The 21,183-nt window shown below is 43.4% G+C and overlaps 1 protein-coding gene across 7 annotated transcripts in view; it reads left to right on the top strand.

Moving 5' to 3' along the window:
* Positions 1–21,183, top strand: part of rap1gapa (RAP1 GTPase activating protein a) — a 566,513-nt gene that overhangs the window by 277,834 nt on the left and 267,496 nt on the right. The window lies entirely within an intron of this gene.

Consider the following 21,183-nt stretch of genomic DNA (forward strand, 5'->3'; position numbering starts at 1 on the left):
TCCCGACCTCTCCGCCCCCACCCCCGTCTGACCTATCACCCTCACCTTGACCTCTTTCCACCTATCACATTTCCGACGCCCCTCCCCCAAGTCCCTCCTCCCTATCTTTTATCTTAGCCTGCTGGACCAACTTTCCTCATTCCTGAAGAAGGGCTAATGCCCGAAACGTCAATTTTCCTGTTCCCTGGATGCTGCCTGACCTGCTGCGCTTTTCCAGCAACACTTTTCCATCTCTGATCTCCAGCATCTGCAGACCTCACTTTCTCCTCCAGACAGGATATACCCTAGGTTACTACAGGAAGTGAGGGAAGAGACTGCTGTGCCTTTGGCGATGATCTTTGCACCCTCACTGTCCACTGGAGTAGTGCCAGATGATCGGAGGTGGTGAATGTTATTCCCTTGTTCAGGAAAAGGAATAGGGATAATCCTGGGAATTACAGACCAGTCAGTGGTGGGTAAAGTATTGGAGAGAGTTCTGAGAGACAGGATTTATGATTACTTAGAAAACCATAGTTTGCTTAGAGATAATCAGCATGGCTTTGTGAGGGGCAAGTCATGCCTCACAAACCTTATTGAATTCTTCGAGGATGTGACACAATACATTGATGAAGGTAAAGCATTGGATGTGGTGTACATGGATTTTAACAAGGCATTTGATGAGGTTCCCCATGGTAGGCTAATTCAGAAAGTACGGAGGCATGGGATACAGTGAAATCTGGCTGTCTGGATACAGATTTGGCTGGCCCATAGAAGACAGAGGGTGGTGGTAGATGGAAAGTATTCAGCCTGGAACTTGGTGACCAATGGTGTTCCATAGTGATCTGTTCTGGTACCTCTGCTCTTTGTGATGTTTATAAATGACTTGGATGAGGAAATGGAAGGGTGGGTTACTAAGTTTGCCAATGACACGAAGATTGGTGGAGTTGTAGATAGTGTGGAGGGCTGTTGTAGGTTGCAACAGGACATTGACAGGATGCAGAACTGAACTGAGAAGTGGCAGATGGAGTGTGAAGTGATTAATTTTGCAAGGTCAAATTTGAATGTAGAATACAGGGTTAAAGACAGGATTAGATTAGATTACTTTACAGTGTGGAAACAGACCCTTCGGCCCAACAACTCCACACCGACCCGCCGAAGAGTAACCCACCCAGACCCATTCCCCTACATTTACCCCTGCACCTAACACTACGGGCAATTTAGCATGACCAATTCACCTGACCTGCACATTTTTGGACTGTGGGAGGAAACCGGAGCACCCGGAGGAAACCCACGCAGACACGGGGAGAATGTGCAAACTCCAGACAGTCAGTCGCCTGAGGCGGGGATGGTACCCGGGTCTCTGGCGCTGTGAGGCAGCAGTGCTAACCACTGTGCCACCGTGCCGCCCACAATTTGGCAGTATGGAGGAACAGAGGGATCTTGGGGTCCATGTCCATTGATCCCTCAAAGTTGCCACCCAAATTGATAGGATTGTTAAGAAGGCAAATGGTGTGTTTGCTTTCATTAGCAAAGGGTTGATTTCAAGAGCCGTGAGGTTATGCTGCAGCTCAATAGAGCCCTGGTTAGACCACACTTGGAATATTATGTTCAGTTCTGGTCACCTCATTATAGGAAGGATGTGGAAGCTTTAGAGAGAGTACAGAGGAGATTCACCAGGATGCTGCCTGGACTGGAGGGCATGTCTTATGAAGAAAGGTTGAGAGATCTAGGGCTTTTCTCGTTGGAGTGAAGAAGGCTGAAGAGGTGGCTTGGTAGAGGTGTACAAGATGTTGAGAGGTACAGATAGAGTGGATAGCCAAAGATGTTTTCCCATGGTGGAAATGTCTATCACAAGGGGATATAATTTTAAGGTAGCTAGAGAAAGGTTTAGGGGAGATGTCAGAGGTAGGTTCTTTACACAGAGAGTGGTGGGTGTGTGGAATGCATTGCCAGCAGTGGTAGTAGAGTCCGATACATTAGGGACATTTAAGCGACTCTTGGATAGGCACATAGATGATAGTAAAATTATGTAGGTTTGTCTGATCTTAGAGTAGGATAAAAGATCAGCACAACATCACGGGCTGAAAGGCCTGTACTGTGTTGTACTGTTCTATGTACATTAAGGACAAAAGGGTAACTAGGGAGACAATGGGGACCCCAAAGATCAGCAAGGCACCTATGTGTGGAAGTGCAGGAGATGGGGGAGTTACTAAATGAGCATTTTGCATCAGTATTTACTGTGGAGAAGGATTTGGAAGATAGAGAACATGGGGAAATAAATAGCAAGATCTTGAAAAATGTCCATATTACAGAGGAGGTGGTACTGGACATCTTAACATGCAGAAAAATGGATAAATTCCCAAGACCTGATCAGGTATACCCTAGACTCTGTGGGAAGCTAGGGAAGTGATTGCTGGGCCTCTTACTGAGATATTTGTATGATCGATAGCCACAGGTGAGGTGCCGGAAGATGAGACAGGCTAACATGGTGCCACTATTTAAGAAAGGTAGTAAAGAAACTATAGACCAGTGAGCCTGCTATCAGTAGTGGGCAGTTGAAAAGTGTGGTGCTGGAAAAGCGCAGCAGGCCAGGCAGCATCCGAGGAGCAGGAGAATCGACGTTTCGGGTATAAGCCCTTCTCCATTTCTGAAAAAGGGCTTATGCCCAAAATGTCGATTCTCCTGCTCCTTGGATGCTGCCTGGCCTGCTGTGCTTTTCCAGCACCACACTCTTCAACTCTGGTCTCCAGCATCTGCAGTCCTCACTTTCATCAGTCGTGGGAATGTTGTTGGAGGGAATCCTGAGAGATAGGATGTATGTGTATTTGGAAAGGCAGGGACTCATTAGGGATGGTCAACATGGTGCATGGGAAATCATGCCTCACTAACTTGATTGGGTTTTTTGAAGAAGTAGCGAAAATGATTGAGGGCAGAGCAGTGGATGTGATCTATACGGACTTCAGTAAGGCGGTCGACAAGGTTTCTCATGGGAGACTGGTTAGCAAGGTTAGATCTCATGGAATACAGGGAGGAACCCGCCATTTGGATACAGAACTAGCTCAAAGGTTAAAAATCACTTGATGTCTATGTCGGTATGTGCGATCTTCTTGGAGATCCTCTCCACATTAAGCCGGCAGTTAGTGGTGTCGATAGTAGTCATGATTTAGAGAAGGAGAAAGTGAGGTCTGCAGATGCTGGAGATCAGAGATGGAAATGTGTTGCTGGAAAAGCGCAGCAGGTCAGGCAGCATCCAGGGAACAGGAGAATCGACGTTTCGGGCATTAGCCCTTCTTCAGGAATGAGGAAAGTTGGTCCAGCAGGCTAAGATAAAAGATAGGGAGGAGGGACTTGGGGGAGGGGCGTCGGAAATATGATAGGTGGAAAGAGGTCAAGGTGAGGGTGATAGGTCAGACTGGGGTGGGGGCGGAGAGGTCGGGAAGAAGATTGCAGGTTAGGAAGGCGGTGCTGAATTTGATGGATTTGACTGAGACAGGCTGGGGGGAGGGGAAATGAGGAAACTGGTGAAATCCGAGTTCATCCCTTGTGGTTGGAGGGTTCCTAGGCGGAAGATGAGGCGTTTTTCCTCCAACCGTCGTTTCGCTGTGGTCTGACAATGGAGGAGTCCAAAGACCTGCATATCCTTGGTGGAGTGGGAGGGGGAATTAAAATGTTGAGCTACAGGGTTTTTCCACCGCAATCTTCTTCCCGACCTCTCCGCCCCCACCCCAGTCTGACCTATCACCCTCACCTTGACCTCTTTCCACCTATCACATTTCCGACGCCCTTCCCCCAAGAACCTCCTCCCTATCTTTTATCTTAGCCTGCTGGACCAACTTTCCTCATTCCTGAAGAAGGGCTAATGCCCGAAACGTCGATTCTCCTGTTCCCTAGATGCTGCCTGATCTGCTGCGCTTTTCCAGCAACACATTTCCGTCATGATTTAGAGATGCTGGTGTTGGACTGGGGTGTACAAAGTTAAACTTTGTACACCCCAGTCCAACACCAGCATCTCTAAATCATAGCTCAAAGGTAGAAGACAGAGGGTGAACGTCGAAGGTATAATTAGTAACTTTGCAGATGACACCAAAATTGGAGGTATAGTGGACAGCAAAGAAGGTCATCTCAGATTACTATGGGATCTTGACCATATGGGCCAAAGGGCTGAGGAGTGGCAGATGACGTTTAATTTAGATAAATGCGAGGTGTTGCATTTTGGAAAGGCAAATCAGGACTTATACACTTAATGGTAAGGTCCTGGGGAGTGTTGTTGAACAAAGAGACCTTGGAGTGCAGGTTTATAGCTCCTTGAAAGTGGAGTCGCAGGTAGATAGGATAGTGAAGAAGGTGTTTGGTATGCTTTCCTTTATTGGTCAGTGCATTGAGTACAGGAGTTATGAGGTCATGTTGTAGCTGTACAGGACCTTGGTTAGGCCACTGTTGGAATATTACATTCAATTCTGGTCTCCCTCATGGAAGAAGGATGTTGTGAAACTTGAAAGGGTTCAGAAAAGATTTACAAGGATGTTGCCAGGGTTGGAGGATTTGAGCTATAGGGAGAGGCTGAATAGGCTGGGGCTGTTTTCTGTGGAGAATTGGAGGCTGAGGGGTGACCTTATAGAGCTTTATAAAATCGTGAGAGGCATGGATAGGGTAAATAGACAAGGTCTTTCCCTGAGGTGGAGGAGTTCAAAACTAGAGGCTTAAGGTGAATGGGGGAAAAATTTAAAAAGGATCTAAGGGACAACTTTTTCAAACAGAGGGTGGTGCGTGTATGGAATGAGCTGCCAGAGGAAGTGGTGGAGTTTGGTATAATTACAGCATTTTAAAGGCATCTGGATGGGTATATGAATAAGAAGGATTTGGAGGGATATAGTCCGGGTGCTGGCAAATGGAACTAGATGGGGTTGGGATATCTGGTCAGTGCAGATGGGTTGACTGAAGGATCTGTTTCTGTGCTGTATATCTCTCTGTCTCTATGACTCTAACTGGTCTGTACGCTGGGCAATATTGGGTGTGCGGTGACCAGATTCCCTTTTTAGTGTAGCTTTAAGTTATCTTCTCGACACCATCAGTCTTCATAACTGCACTCTACAAAGTCTAACCAATTATGAACCAGTTGAAGAGAGATGGAGGGAGGAAATCTGGCCCATAATTCACGGAGTCTTCCTTCCCAGAGAAGGAGCAAAACCTGACGTCCTCTTGGGAGTGTTAGTGGGGGAGCACTTTGGGACCAGTGACCATAATAATATTAGTTTTACAACAACATAGCCTTGCATAAAACTTCTAAATTGAATAAGGTCAGTTTTGACAGTGTGAGACAGGAACTTTCAAAAGTTGATTGGACTAGACTGTTCACATGGAAAGGGATGTTTGGCAAGTGGGAGGCTTTCAAAAGGGAGATAATGAGAATTCAGACTCAGTATGTTCCTGTTGGAGTGAATGATAAGGCTTGTACAAGTAGGGAGCAATGGATAAACAGAGATATTGAGACTCTGGTCAAGAATATAAGAAAGAGTCATATGTGTCAAGTATAGACAATTGGGATCAAATGAATCTCTTGAAGCTTATAAGGGGAGTAGGGGCATTCTTAAGAGGGAAATCATGATGACAAAAAGGGGGTATGAGATAAGGTTAAGGAGATTCCAAAGAGATTCTACAAATACATTAAAGGCAAAAGAGCAACTTTAGACAGAATAGGGCCCTTTAAAGTACAACATGGTCATCTATGTGTGGAACTACAGGAGATGGGTGAGAGATTAAATGCATATTTTGCTTCAATATTTACAGTGGTGAAAGACATGGGAGCTAGGGAACTTGGGGAAATAAATATTGATGTTTCGAAAACAGTCCACATTACAGAAGGGGAGGTGCTGGAGGTTTTAAAAAGCAGAAAGATAGATAAATCTCTGGGACCAGATCAAGTGTATCCTAGGACATTGTGGAAGCTCAGGAAGAAATTGTGGAGCCCTTAGCAGAAATATTTGTATCATCTACAGCCACAGGTGAGGCGCTGGAAGACTGGAGGCTAGCTAATGTGGTGCCTTTATTTAAGAAAGGCTGTAAGGAAGAGCGAGGGAGCTATAGATCAGATTGTGGTTCGTATGTGGAATGAGCTGCCAAAGGAAGTGGTATATGCAGATGCAGTTACAACATTTGAAAGATATTTGGACAGGTACATGAATAGATAATGATTAGAGGGGATTCTGGATCAGTGGTGCTGGAAGAGCACAGCAATTCAGGCAGCATCCGAGGACAGGCAAAATCGACGTTTCGGGCAAAAGCCCTTCATATGATTAGAGGGGTATGGGCCAAATGGGACTCATTTCGCTTGGGAACATTGTCAGCATGGATGAGTTGTACCGAAGGTCTGTTTCCATGCTGTATGACTCCATGATGCAATGATAAGGTTCAGTTAATTGGAATGGATTTAGGAATGACAATAGCAGATGGCTGTTTGTTATAAGATCTAGATATGTGTCTGAATAATGGTCAATATCCTGCCAAATTGGTGAATTATGCTTCTGATGAAAGGTCACAGACTCTTAACTCTGTTTCTCTCCTAACAGATCCTGTCTGACCTGCTTTTTGTTTTTAATTTCGATGTCTTTTGCTTCTCGTTCCAGCATTGGAGATTTACTCAACTGAAAATGGTGTTAAATTAAATCTCTGACATCCCTTTTGTCAAGTTTGCCCTCTGAAGGGCCATTGGCTTTTCCAGCAGGAACAAAAGCCAGGCTGGTATCTTCCTGATGAATTTTCCATATCCGCTACCCTGATCAGTCTTACTTTGAGTTTGATTCATACATTTCAAATCCACGCACCACACACTGATCTAAAGAAAGCTTGGATTTGGATAAAGCTTGGGCTGTTTGATTTGTGGCTAAAATACAGATATGTTTTCTGATGGTGATTGATGTGCAGCAAGTTCTCAAGCAGAATGTTAATAGTCTTCCACCCATAGAATTATTTTTGGATTCTGAATCTTGTTACCTTTTCTTGGTTGCCTTCATGAATTTTATGAGTGTTTAATTCAAGTGCATTTTTGTATTTGGTTTCATGTCCAAGCAAATGGGACTCATTTAGTTTGGGAATTGGTCAGCATAGACGAGTTGGACCGAAGGGTCAGTTTCCATATTGCACATCTCTGTGACTATGTGACTCTGTTGTTTGTGTGACTTGATTCCTTTATCACGTTGCAAGTTGAAAAGGTCCACTGCCTCTGACAAGAATGATGTCTTTTGTGAAAGGCCTTAATCTCCGAGCCATGAATGCATTCTATTCCTCCACTTTTTCTTCCCTATCCAGGAACCTGGAATGACTGCCTGGAAATATGGTGGCCACAGGTTTAATTGAGGCATTCAAAGGGGCACTGGATGATCATGTGAATAGAGAGCGTGTGAAAAATATGGGAGAAAGGGAGATCAGCACAAGGGAATAGTGCAGGCACAATGGGCCAAATGGCCTCCTCCTGCACGGTGATAATGCTGTGAGTCAGTGAACATATCCAATTATCTGTTGGATCCATTTGAACTATCTGTGGGATCTTGTGTACAAATCTGTTGAGCTTCAAGTGATAGGAGCAAATTACTACAGAACATGGAATCTGTACTGAAAACAAAAATGCTGGAGATCACAGCGGGTCAGATAGTATCCATGGAGAGAGATGAAGAGTCATCAAGCTTCGAGTGATGATGCTTTCATTTCCTATTATTCTTGCTGTCCAAATTTTAATTTGTCTTCTATTATATGAATGAAAAATAATGAAGTGAGTCATAGAGATGTATCGCACAGAAACAGACCCTTCTTTCCAACCTGTCCATGCTGACCAGATATCCTAAACTCATGTAGTCCCATTTGCCAGCACTTGGCCCATATCCCTCTAAACCTTCCTATTCATATACCTATCCAGATGCCTTTTAAATGTTCTAATTGTACCAGCTTCCACCACATCCTCTGGCAGCTCATTCCACACACGCACCACCCTTTGCGTGAAAAAGTTGCCCCTTAGATCTCTTTTATATCTTTCCTCTCTCACCCTAAACCTATGCCCACTAGTTCTGGACTCCACCACCCCAGGGAAAAAATCTTGTCTACTCACCCTATCAATGCCCCTCATGATTTTATAAACCTCTATAAGGTCACCCCTCAACCTCAGACGCTCCAGAGAAAACAGCCCCAGCCTCTCCCTGTAGCTCAAACCCTCCAACCCTGACAACATCCTTGTAAATCTTTTCTGAACTCTTCCCAGTTTCACAACATCCTTCCTATAGGAGGGAGACCAGAATTGCAAGCAATATTCCAAAAGTGGCCAAACCATTTTTTTAAAGCTATCTTTCCTAAAGATTATGTGTACCTTTACTGCATTGTGGGCGGCACGGTGGCACAGTGGTTAGCACTGCTGCCTCACAGCGCCAGAGACCCGGGTTCAATTCCCGCCTCAGGCGACTGACTGTGTGGAGTTTGCACATTCTCCCCGTGTCTGCGTGGGTTTCCTCCGGGTGCTCCGGTTTCCTCCCACAGTCCAAAGATGTGCATTGGCCGTGTTAGGTGAATTGGCCATGCTAAATTGCCTGTAGTGTTAGGTAAGGGGTAAATGTAGGGGTATGGGTGGGTTGCGCTTCGGCGGGGCGGTGTGGACTTGTTGGGCCAAAGGGCCTGTTTCCACATTGTAAGTAATCTAATCTAATCTTTAATGGGAAACAAAGGCAGTTTAGCTCAGTGTGGTCAAAAGAACATAAGAACAGTGGCATGGTGGCAAAGTGGTTAGCACTGCTGCCTCACAGCAATAGAGACCCGGGTTCAATTCCTGCCTCGGGCAACTGACTGTGTGGAGTTTGCACATTCTCCCTGTGTCTGTGTGGGTTCCCCTCCAGGTGCTCCCTTTTCCTCCCACAGTCCAAAAATGTGCAGGTTAGTTGAATTGGCCATGCTAAATTGCCCGTAGTGTTAAGGGCAGGGATAAATGTAGGGGAATGAGTCTGGGTGGCTTGCGCTTCGGCGGGTCGGTGTGGACTTGTTGGGCCGAAGGGCCTGTTTCCACACTGTATCTATTCTAAAAATACGAACTAGGAGCAGGAGTAGGCCATTTGGCCCTTCAAGCCTGTTCTGCCAGTCAATAAGATCATGGCTGATCATTTTGTGGCCTCAGCTCCACTTACTCATCCTCTCACTATATCCCTTAATTCCTTTATTGTTAGCTTGAAAAACATTTACTGAAGTAGTGTCAACTATTTCACTGGGCAGGGAATTCCATAGATTCACAACCCTCTGGGTGAAGAAGTTCCTTCTCAATTCAGTCCTAAATCTGCTCCCTCTAACCTTGAGGCAATGCCCTCTTGTCTTGGCTTTACCTGCCTGTGGAAATATCCTCTCTGCTTCTATCTTATCGATTCCCTTTATAATTGTATATGTTTCTATGAACCCCCCCCATTCATCTGAATCCCAATGAATATAATTCCAACCTACTCAGTCTCTCCCATAAGCCAACCTACTCAATTCCGGAATCAATCGAGTAAAAGTCCTCTACACAGGACCAGATCTAGGGTAGCTTACTCCCTCGTTGGTTCCATTACCTACTGTTCAAGAAAACTATCACGGATACACTCAACAATGTCCTCCTCAAGACTACCCTGACCAAGCTGTTTCGACCAATCGACATGTAGATTAAAATTCCCCATGATAATAGCCATATCATTTGTACAGGCATTAGTTATTTCTTTGTTTAAAGGTTACAGAACACAGTTGAATTCAAGTGACTGAGGTTGAATGTATTTATTGTCACATTGCGAGGTGTGTCTGGGACGTGGGCTGTTATGAGTAATTGTGTATGTATGGCTGATCATTCATCTTGTTCATTGCAAATGATGTGCATTGGTTGTGGCAATGAGCTGTACATTCATACTCAAAGCATGCACCAGTGATGTCACCAGCAGCAATACAATGCTTGGAAAACCTGCCTTTGTGTTATGGAGCATGCAGGTAGAATGTCAATGCTGTCAACAAGAAAACTAGCCCAACATCCTGGAATAAATCTAAACTCAGCAAAATAAAACATTGTTCAGGGATGGCAGATTATAATCAAGTCTCGTCTGGGGGTTGTGTACATCTGATGGTTATAAACCTGTTGACTGTTTCTCCTGTGTTTTATTTTGGTCTCTGAATCTCTTGCCCCTTTCTTGGTTTTGTTTCTGCATGGTAATCATTGCTGAATATCTTCTGTATTCTACCTCGCTTCAGCACCTTCTGGATTTCACTGTGTTGTTGGTCTTGTAGCTGTAATATGTATTGGATAATGGATTCTGCAGCATGGTTCAGAGTTCAATCCACATTTCATTGACGGTTAATGAAGCTGTTTATGATGGTGATAAATAGCTATTATATTGGTAAGATTTTAAAGCTACCAGATCAATATCTCTTTCATAAATAGAGGTCATTGTGGAACAGAGAGGTTTTAGTTTTGTAGAAGAGAAATCTCTCGGTCCATTTGTACTAAGTGACTTCATATTCCAAATATTTTCACATTGCACATTAAGAGATAAAGGATCCTGCTTGTTCAGATATTATTACATAAAGATACATATTAGCCAGCTTTAACTGATTGACCATTCTATTAATTCTGTTTTTCTTTTATGCCTGCTAACCCCATTAACCCTCTGCAGTTCACATGGCATTAATTACACATCATTTCAGCTCTGACAGTACAGCACACGCACTTAATTCATTATATAAATATATGCACAAAATTAATGAAGTTCATTGACTTTCAGCAGTAATGGTGGGCACAATTAATTCTGCTGTCACAATTACTGCACTGAGAATAACCACAATTTAAGTCTGTCCATTTCAGACCATATCATTTCAGAATGCATTTAGAACTAGGCAACTGAGGCTAAGACACTGACATTTTACTCCGGGGGCCACTGTGTGAAGAGATGAAAGCCTGTTTTCTGTCTGATTGCAAGAGTCTTACAGAAGGTGTGTCTGGATAGCACCTCAGTCCAATTCTGTGTACCCAAGGGGCTCACAACTCGAAGCTAACCACATTTCCAGAGACACCCCAGGAAATACGGGGCTGTCACGAAGAGACAGTTGTGACACTCTGTAAGGATGTAAACCCCTTCGGAGAGTGGGCAGAGTAGGGACAGGTTTCACTCGACATCTAATCGTTTCTGATCAGGGGTCTCAAAATGGTGAGTCCTTCATTTGCGTTGCTAATACCACCTTCATTTTGACAAGAAAATATTTGAGTGTTGAATCTAGTTGTTACCAGATCCAGATAGAATAGACCAAATTGTGTCTCTATTCTTTTTCTCAGTAACTTCGATGAACAATAAAGCTGATGTACAAATATTGGAGTGAGGTTGTACTGTACTTTCTCCCATTAGCTCCTCACAAATCCATATTCCTATCAATAGTTCCAGCAGCAGCTGTAATATGTTGTTGACTCCTCGAGTTAGAGACCTCTATGACACAGTGTATCTGTCAGTGATGTTTAACGCTGCTCCAACATAAATAAATGTAAGGAAATCATTTTGAAAATTGATCAATTATTAACAACAGATGATTTAATCCTTCATTTCTTACAATAAGTTACATTTATGGTATGAGGGGACATAGTCTGAATATATCCTCCTGTGTAATTATATTTATACGCTCAAGGTGAGAAGGTTTACTGTTTTTAAAATGGTGACATGTAAGAATGAAAGGAGGAATTTTAATTTGCAGTGGGATTCATGCATATTCATAGAAGTTTACAGCTCAGAAAAAGGCCCCTCGGCCCATTGGGTCTGTACTGGGTCAGAGTGAATAAGCTGAACACTGGATCTCCTGCCAGGAGTCTGAGTCAAACCATCATCAGATACTTGTTTGAAACAACAGGTGAGAAGGAGCAGTCTCCTGGTGATGATGGGGGAACACAAGGCTGGTATTGAGGAAGTGGGTGGTCTGTAACCGCCTGACAAGGGAAAAGGACGAGAAGCTTTGGGACTGAGAAAGAAGAACAAGTAAAACTTGTAGATGTCATGTACTGGTTTGGCTAATCTTCCAAATGGAGCTACAGTACAGAACTGAAAATGTATTGCTGGAAAAGCGCAGGAGCTACAGAACAACCAGTATGTTCATTTCCCAATATTACTGGTTTTCAATGGGCTGCTGCCTCTTGGGAAAGGGAGGCCTACACTTTGTTTGAAATTTAAGAAGGGGGTTCCTGATGCTGTGGCTCCATAAAGGTGAAAGAACCTTGATCTTAAGGAACTGGTTCAGGACAGTCTTCACCTGGCATGGCAAGGATATTGACTTTTCCAAACAGGCCAGAGTTTGGGAAATGGTAGGGTAATTATAGCTTCATTTGCATATTTAAAGAGGAACTTCTTCAAGCCTGTGTCCTGCTGCTTGCTGAGAGGAGTGAGGTGGGATCTGGGTGAATAAGTCCCAGGCACATCAAGACTGGCTTAAATTGCGCCTCATTTAAATTTTATGATTTGTACATTAAGACATTTTCATGTGCTTTGATTCCATAAAAATATTCATACAGTATTGCATGAAGTTGTCCTTTTCTTTAAATTTTCTTTCCACGTGATCTGCCAGGCTGTTAAAGAGCTTGTTGGAGTAGATGGAGTTTTAATCTTGTCACATTTCAGTCAGTGCACAGCATGGATCAACCTCCAGCTGCTAAGATTGGGATTTTAGCCAGTGACTGATGTTGTGATATATATGCCAGGATCCCCATTGCAGAATTCCCCTGTTTAAAATGTCTCTGAGATCAGTGGTCACACTCTGAGATCAGTGGTTGTCCCACATGTGGGATTGTTAGGCTCATTGTCCTGATGGTCCATATACTGAGCACCCTACTCACTGTCACACAAAACAGCAGCGTAAAGGACAGGATAAGGGGACCGGTCCTTGCATTTCTCTGATGCCTGTCCATTTATCAGATAGTTTTGGACTAGAGTTGTTGAGAATGTGCAGTAATCACCAGCTACAAGCTGAAGGAAGGAGTGTCTTTCCCAAAACAGAGTCATGACTGAAATTGATCCTCAGCTCGCATATTCCGTATCTGGACATTGCAATGCCCTTAATGTGAGAGGTTGAAATCATAAACGTGCAGAGGAATTCTAATTCCTGAAATTTCATTTTAAATGTGGCTGTGATCGATGAGAAACTCCCTCCCTGGCAGGGATTGCTGCTTGCAGAGATCTGAAGAAATGGAAGTTATACCACTGTCAGTGAGCCTCCTGCAGGGAGCAGGCTGAGGGATCGTGCCCTAAGAAGCATTGCCATGTGCTATTTATGTCACGCAAACAACGTGAAAAATCCTGTGGAACTGAGGATATGTCTCCAGACCGGCTTGCAACTGTGTGGGTCCGATATTTCATGGTGCTGTGGTCTAAATGGAACAAATGTTTGACAAGCCCATTTTAAAAGTAAAGGAAGAACCACCTGAGCTCTCATATGTCATTTCCAACTCAGTAGCACACTGCTGACAGGACTTGATATATGACATTGTTCTTTGTTTTAAAATAAAACATTCATCCCTCATTTTGTTCTCAAACAGTTCAATATGGTGCTCCGTCTACCAATTAATAACTGAAACTGTCAGCTATTCCTATTTTCACTTTTATAAAGACCAAATATTTCTTGAAAATGTAATAAGAAATCTTTTATAGATGAGCATGTGCACCCTGGAGTAATGGTTCAGTCCAGTCACTAGAACAGGTGGGAGAGATGTACATTTAAAACAAAGCCCCTTGCCTGAGGAAGGGAACCAGAATCTGTAAAGCTGTTTCCTCAGCCTGAGTCACTGGCCACATTTTATATCTCGTACAGATAATGTTGTGCGGCATCCATTTTGGAGTTCCTCAGAAACAATCAGCTTATATTTATATGTATTGTTATAATCCCCGTGAGGAATTGCAAATCAAAATTGCTGCATAACAACCCCCCACTCCCCCATTTCAAATGAAGAAATTGCAATTAATTAAATACGAATTGACAGGCAAATAGCAATGAAACCATTGTCCATCATCGGTAATATCTGTCTGGTTTCACTACTGTCCTTTTTGAGTGAAGGAAGCCTGCCGTCTGGCCTATGTGTGACTCCAGTTCAGCAGCAATGTGGTTGAGTGCCTCTGGAAATTTGGAATGGATGATAAAATGTTGAATTATTCAGCAACACCCACTTTCCATGAACAATTAAAGATTATCATTGATTTGCCCATTTTAACAAATCTCTCACACTTCACAGTGACTGGGTGATTGCAGTAATAATGTGCTGCTGCAAGAAGCCATCAGGGAACTGTGGAATGATTAAATATATTGTTGCTGGTCCTCACCTGACAAACTGTTCCAGCAGACCCAATCACCTCACTGGGAAATACAGTTTGTTGCTCCTCAATTGTCTTCCAAGACCTTCAGCAAAGTGCAAAGATGAAATGCTGTCATTTTATAAATCAGTACATTTATAATACAAAGCAATGTCACAATGTCTCTAATCTACTGAGTTTCAGAAAATGGGATTAATTTACAGACCAGTGAGACAGTCCAGTGAGCTGTGGTGTGACACCGATGACTCACTTTGAGCTTGATTTCTGGCAAGTGGTTCCAGACCAGCTTAAGGATGTAACCTCCTGCTTTATCCCCACACTGACTCCAGTGTAACTGTGATTATTGTGAAACTATTTAGGAGTAGACCACTGAGCTTTCTAGAAACATGTAATTTTCATGTAAAGTTCTACTATTTGCAGGCAATCAATGACATTGGCATTGAGATAGTTAGAGAATGGGAGATCCCAGCACTCCTTAGTTGCTGAATTCAATAGGCAGGTACTGGTCTCAAACTGATACTCTGAGACACAGCAGCAGAAATAGGCCATTCAGCCCATCAAAGTCTGCTCTGCCATTCAAGAAGATCATGGCTGACTTGATAATCCTCAACTCCACTTTCCTATCTTTATCCCAATTGCCCTTAATTGCCTTGCTGATTAAAAAAGTCGTTTATACTTTTATACTTGGATGAATAGTTACAAACATGAGGCATCGTAAACTGTCTTAGTCTTGAGTAACTTAACATTACCATCTCGACAACCCTCGGGGTAAAGAATTTCACCGATTCACTAGCCTCTGAGAGATGAAATTCCTCCTCATCTCTGTCTTCAATGTGCAACCCATTACTCTGAGACTATACCTTCTGATCCTAGAACCACCTCCAAGAGGAAACCATATTGTTCCATCTATACAGTCAAGTCCTCTAAGAATCTTGTATGTTTTAATAAGGTTGCCTGTCATTCTTCTATATTCCGATGAGTACAGGCCTAACCTGCTCATAAGACAGTCCCTCCATACCCAGGATCAGCTGAGTGAACCTTCTCTGGACTCCCTCCAATGGCAGACTATCTTTCCTTCAGTAAGGGGCCCAAAACTGTTCACAATATTCCAGCTGTGGTCTGACTAGGGCCTTGTATCGTTTTAGCAAAATCTCCCTACTTTTATATTCCATTCACATTTAAATAAAGGCCAATAGCCTTTCCTATTAACAGCTGAACTGTGACATTAGCTTTTTGTGATTTATGCGCAAGGACCTCCAAATCCCTCTGATTTATTGTTTTCTATAGTCTTTCTCCATTTAAATAATATTCAGCTCCTCCTCTTTCTGACATCATGCATGACTTCACATTTTCCTACATTACATTCCATCTGCCAAATATTTAACCCACTCACTGAACCTGTCTATACCCATCTACAAATCCTTCGTCATCCCCACCAATTACTTTCCTATTTTGGTGCCATCTGTGAACTTGGCTACAGTACATTCACTTTCCTCATTCTGACTCATTAATATATATTGTAAATAATTGTGACCCCAGCACTGATCCTGTGGCATTCCACTAGTTACAGGTTACCATCCTGAAAATATCCCCTTTATCCCAATTCCCTATCTTTGATTATTTCACCAAATCTCCATCTATGCTAATATACTGCCTCAATACCACAGGCTCCTATTAAGTAGCCTAAAACCGTGGTCCCATATCAAACACTTTCTGGAAATCCAAATATCCACTGCATTCCTTTTATACATCTTGCTTGTAACCTTCTCAAAGAACTATAATTAATGCATCTGGCATGATTTCCCCTTCATGAAGCCATGCTGACTCTGTTTGATCACATCATGTGTCAAAGAATTGAACCCAATTGATCAGAGACCACAGTTGAGAGTATGGTGCTGGAGAAGCACAGCAGATCAGGCAGAATCCAAGGAGCAGGAGAATCGACATTTCTGGCATATGCCCTTCATTTTGAAAATGACCTGCTGCGCTTTTCCAGCAACACACACTCGATTCTGATCTCCAGCATCTGCAGTCCTCACTGTTGACTAGTTGATTATAACCTCACTGCGAAGCCTCTTCCAAGGATGCCTACCTTGATGAAGTTCTCCTCCTCTCTCTGCAAAGACCTCAGTGAGTCAGTCTCTCACTGTTCCCCCCAAGTCCTCTCCTCTGCCCTGAAGCTCTTCAGCCACATTCTGAAGCCACATCTCCTTCTTCAGTGCCTGCCTACAGAACCGTAAATTCCACATGGACTCTGGACCACATTCAGACCAACCCAGTTTGGACCTGAACAGGATACCCAGTACGCACTTCAAATCTGAAAACTTCAGCAATTATTCTCTTGTCAGATCCTCCCCACTTCGCTATCAGCCATGTGCCACCATCTACTCTACCTGCAGTCAGTCCTGCCCCAGCTCAGAGTTTCACTCTCCCAGACCTGTAATGAACCTCTGCATTTCTACATTCTCAGAAGGATTCATGCGCTCGACAAACAGTTCTCCCTGCCACATTGGACATAAAAGTACATAAGTTAAACAAACTTTCATGTACTTCCCTCAACACACGGGTTTCCTTGAACCTTCTAGAACCTTCTCCTGGCCTCTGGAACTGCCCAGACACCATTAGCCATGCGGCTGCCCCTTCCCCGACCACCGGGGCATTCGATGATGTCACTCCCGCCACGACACCGCCGCATGGACCACAGCCACTGGCAACCACACCAGCTCTGAGATGGCCGTCCACCCATCCACCTTCCCAACTGCAGAAAAGACTAATGCTGCAGGATCTACTGGCGCCGTGAGATTCACCAGCACAGACGTGATACCTACCTTGCATGTCACTTCCACCCCCACAGTTGCCGCAGTGGCAGTCACTTCCCGCCCTCCTGGAAGGCTCTATCGCTGACGTCACTTCCACTGCTGGTGACGTCCCCAATTAAGTACCAAACAAAAACGTTGCCCTCGCCGCTCGTGATGTCACTTCCACCCCTGTTAACTCAGCAATAAACCCCACTTCCGCCCCCCCCCTTTTGAGGGTCACTTCCATTGGTGATGTCACTACTGACCCTATAACCACGCCCATTCAAGCTACTGTCTCCGACCCCACCTTGAGCTCCAGCCGTACTCAAGGTTCTAGCTCCCATCCCTGCCGTGTCTTCACCATTCCCCCAGACCTCCCCCTCACTGAGGACAAACGTTTAGTCCTCAATAAAGGCCTCACCTTTATCCCTCTTTGGTCCCAGATTGATGAGTTTGACATTTCAAAGAAGGGCTCCTGCCCGAAACTTCGATTCTCCTGCTCCTCAGATACTGCCTGACCTGCTGCGCTTTTCCAGCAACACACTCTCAACTCTGATCTCCAGCATCTGCAGTCCTCACTTTCTCCCTCCTGATCAGAGACGACAAACAAGGATCATAGTAAAATTGACAAGCAGTTTTTTTTAAAAAAAGTGATATCGCGGAAGAGAAATTGACCAGGCTGAGACAGAACTGGTTCTCTGCACAGATGTCGAAATACTCTCTTCCCAGAACTGAAAGTACAGGCATGTTTGTAGGGGCACAACAACAAGGTGATCATTGTAAAACAGTTACAGTACAATGGGGAAAATTGTAAAGAGATTAAAACAAGAATAAACTGAGTGGTAATTAATCAAACGTCCGGCAGTAGCAATTCATTTGTCATTGATACAGGAGATTCCAGCCATCTCCGTGAGTGGGTGACAATGTGTTTTAGAGGATTCTTCATTGTATTTCCCATCCATGTGAATATGTGTAAATGTCCCTTCTCCTAGCATTCAGGTGTGTCCATTGTGTTCCTCCTATGAGTGAAGTCTTCCAGGGTCTCTCAGTCTGCCTCTTTGTTCATGCGGTACTGGTTTCAATGGGAAAGGATTCTGGATCAATGGTGCTGGAAGAGCTCAGCAGTTCAGGCAGCATCGAGGAGCTTCAGCAAAATCGACGTTTCGGGCAAAAGCCCTTCATCGGGAAATGTTTCGATTTTGCTGAAGCTCGTCGGATGCTGGCTGAACTGCTGAGCTCTTCCAGCACCATTGATCCAGAATCTGGTTTCCAGCATCTGCAGTCATTGTTTTTACAATGGGAAAGGAGTCTGCCCTTAGTGTGCTGGAACTGCAGTGCTAATCTGGGCTGGCAGCTGATTGTGAAAGCTGATTTGGGAAGTGCATTCTCTGGTCTTGGGAGTGGCTTGGCCATGTCTGTTTTTTCATATGTTAGCCTGTTTTGCCAAGCCTGGGGCACTCTGGGTAGTTTCTGTACGTGTTGTCAGGCTTGATTTCTGAGTGTTGCAGGCCAGCTTCTGTGGGTTTTTTTATGTGACCATGCTGTGGATGGGCAGGGTGGCTGAATTTTCTCCCACATCATGTATTTCTAACTGCTCTGTTACTTCTAACTAACTGCTAATAAATACTAACACATTCCCAATAACAGGTGGAGTAAACTGGCACATAATTGGCTGTTTGCTTTTTGTAATCTCCTCCCCTTTTTCAAAGATGTCTGATAAAATAAAGTAACACGTGCGTTTCTTTAGCAGCTTTCAAGCTCTCCAGCCAGCTTTAAGCCTTTTACAGACAGGATTTTTGAAATATATTCATGTATTCTAGGAAATGCATCGTTAAAATTGTACATAACAAGCTCCCACGACTATAAAGAAAGGTAACTGTTTGTCTTGGTGATGCTGATCAAAGAATATTTTCAAGGACAGATGATTGAGCTCCCCATTCCCTTTGAAATGGTACCACAGGATGTTTTCTGTGTTGCATTGAGGACAGATTGAACCTCAGTTTAATGTTTCATGTGGAAGCCTACAGTTTCAATTCCCTCAGCACTGTACTAGGGTACCTTTCTTGACTTTAATGCTCAGGTTCCTGAACTGAGGCTCTTTCTGACTTGGGCAAAACAAAGGAATTTGGCTGACTCCCAGAGCAGGCACTATTCCCTTTGCTAACATCGGCACAAATCCAAAGCTAATTACTGTTGGAGGCAGCACAAATCGTCCTTGATTAGCTGCTTTGATAGAGTGAGTAATGTCAGCGAGCATGGGGGCAATGCCCTCTCATGTGTGTCTGCTGTCTTTACTCTGCACGGTCTCTGTCTGTTGAGCCAAGGAGACTGCAGCTGTACACTTCTATTTATTGAGCTGAGGAGAAACAAACATCATGAATATTGTTGCAAAGTTCAGGACTTGAGTCTATCAATGTGTGATTGCTCTTTTCTGACTGAAAGTGATGCTGCAATGTTTCTATTCCGCAAATCTGTCCCATCAAGTAGACATTTGTAAGGCATGGTGGGTAACTGACCAATCTGAATAAGGCTAATTTATAATCAGGACTTATTTAATGTCAAGTTTATTTTACACATAACCGAAAAAAATTTGCATCATGTGTCTGTATAAGTTTGTGTTCCTGTGGCACATGGTGTTTGAGCAGGTTTAACCCATTTAGTCTCTTGAACCCGCTCCCCCCAGTATTCATTAAGGTCATGGCTAATCTGATTGTGAGCTCAACTCCACCTTGTCTCCAGATCCTTGACCCCATTGTCACTTTATTAAAAAAAATCTGTTCCAACCTTGGGTACATTCAGGGATCCAGCTTCTGCACGGCTGCCCGGGGAAAAGAAATCCATTGACTATAATGACTCCCGAGCAGAAAAAACTCCTCCTTACCTCAGTTTTACATGGGAAATCCCTCATTGTTATTATCTGTGGTCCCATATCTCTGTACTCTGTCCAAATGACATTGTTCTTTCTATAAAAATGATATAAATGAAAATGTGATTATTATAATTTTCACAATTTATTACTTTGAATTCCACAGCTTTCAGTTATAATGTCAGCATGTTTCCTGTATAATGGGAACTCCTTGAGAGATTGTCTCTCCTCTCTGCTCACTATCTAAAATCAAATTGTCTGTACTTGTAATTCATTCCATTTTGATTTGGTATATTTGAGTATATCAAGATTACAGCTCTGGGCTTTTATTTCACTGCTGAATTAATGCCATTTCTCAAACTATCTGGGTCTCCTTTAAAATATTCACTGAAAGTATTTGGCTGATTTATGAAGGGCCAGAAAGTTGCATTAAACTGAAAGCAGTGACAAAGTCTCAACTTTTCTCAAATTTTCATTCCGTTTGTGCTTATCTTTCCTGGATTATATGCATTCTGATTTTAACTTGAGTAATGCAAGATGGAGGACGGGAAAAAATCCTGCTCCTTTTTTGAGGTATTTTAGGTGCTGGAGGTGATTTCCTCGAATTCCAAGAGCAGCAGTTACTGTTTTATATGCTGTTGCATTGTTTTGGAACTTTGGAGAAAAAAAAGTCAAAACAACAGCAGTTTTAAAAGGGAGAAGAGCAGACATAGGAAGCACATGGTGAGGACAGTGCAGGAGAGAGAGAGGGAGAGAGAGAGAGAGAGAGAACCTGCATAGTTACTGCCTTTTCTGTTTTTGAATTCATATATTGCTGGACATCGAAGTGCGTCTGGGAAAATTAACAAACAGTGAATTTCACAACTAATCTTGGAGGAACTGGTTTGGGCAAAGTTCACAACACAGAATCAGATAAGTTAATTGTTGTTTTAAGTCTGTCCAAGAGAAAGGCTGTATTAGTGAGTACAGTGGGTTCTTTCTTGATTATATGTTTTTAGAGATAAGTCTCTAGATTAAACTTAAAATATAAGCCATAGCTATTAATTTAACCTGGGGCAGTGTTTTGTAGAGGAATAAGACGGTGTTATTTTCTGGGTCTGTAGATTGTGAAGGAGCAAAAATGGCCTTTGCAGTGATATGTACTTCTTGTCAGATGTGGGAGTTTAAAGAGAGTTTAAGGGTTACTACAGATTATATCTGCCATAAATGCTGTTGGATG

Source organism: Chiloscyllium plagiosum, chromosome 34 (genome assembly GCF_004010195.1).
Source record: "Chiloscyllium plagiosum isolate BGI_BamShark_2017 chromosome 34, ASM401019v2, whole genome shotgun sequence".
Lineage (NCBI taxonomy): Eukaryota > Metazoa > Chordata > Chondrichthyes > Orectolobiformes > Hemiscylliidae > Chiloscyllium > Chiloscyllium plagiosum.